Here is a 1286-nt window from a genome sequence, read left to right on the forward strand (position 1 = left end):
GGGGGGGGGGGGGGGGGGCTGACGTGTGGCAACTGCTCACTGCCATTATTCCAGCCCAAACCCCATTGAGAAAGCATGGCATACATCTGCCAGCAATGGTGGATAGCTCCATTATTTCTGCAGAGGGTGACAGGCCGTATTTAACAGATCCTGTTTTCATCAATAAGCTATTTCCTATTTAAAAACAAGTCCTGTAAAAACAAAAAACAACAACAACAACAAAAAAACCACACCTCTCCTATAAGGTCAATCCAGGTGAAAACATTTGTACAGCAGGTCAATGGCTCAATTAAAGGCAAACCCTAAAAGGAAGCACAACTTGCAGATAATCTGGGGAACAGGTGGGCAAAAGGGTCACGGGAGTGAGAAGAAGGACGGCTCTTCAGTGCTGATTGTTAGGCTACACTGATGAGGGCTCTTTGCTTTCAGTACACGGGGCCGCAGGTGATAAGAAACCTGCTGAAAACCCCATCCGTTCCCCTGTGGGGTGTGAATTTTGGCATCTTGAAATGTCTTTCCATTCTGAATGGGAAGGGAAAGGGAAAGCGTCCCAGGAAAGGAGATTGTGACTATGGAAATACCCAGGAGCTCTTCTGAAATCTGGTGCGTGACAAGATCTGAGGGCTTGATCCTGATTTTTATGCTATAAACATTGAACCATGAAATTCATGCATTGCCGTAGGACAGATGAAGACAGAAAATCCAAACAAAGCACCTCAACCATTAGCTAAGTTGACCTAGCCAATCCTTTCCCTCAGAGCATCACCCTTTGGCAGGTCCCATATCTCTTGAAGACGACTTCCAGCCTACTTCAGTGCTCACTGCGTGGGAGCCAGAAGGTTCATGTGTGATGTGTGGATCAGCCCAGCTGCAGCCAGTGCAGTCTGTGGTGTTTGTCCCATGTTTTTTAATTTTAGAGCAATCCCGCACAGTGCTGGCTTCAAGAAGGGAGGCTTCAGCTACTCAGCTCCACTTCTAGGGGTGGTTGAGCAGGTGGAGGGCAGCCTCCCAGCTGGGATGTGGGGCATCTGTTGCAAAGAAAAGAGAGCTCACCTGCCTCCTGGGATCCAGGAACCACCTGCTCTGTGTGCTGGTTGGAAGTTGGTGCTGTAGTAGAGGCTCATTCAGCCTGATGCAGGAGGAAGACTTGGCTGAATGGTCCTTGATGTGCTACTGCTGTCCCACCATACACCACATTCGCTCCTTTCCTCCCTGCCCAGGTGCCAGCGTTACCTCAGGGGAGCTCACTCCCTGGTTGCAGGCCGTAGTCCATAAGCCATCCCTAG

Source organism: Gavialis gangeticus, unplaced genomic scaffold (assembly GCF_001723915.1).
Source record: "Gavialis gangeticus isolate Ggan-Ray unplaced genomic scaffold, GavGan_comp1, whole genome shotgun sequence".
NCBI classification, from domain to species: domain Eukaryota; kingdom Metazoa; phylum Chordata; order Crocodylia; family Gavialidae; genus Gavialis; species Gavialis gangeticus.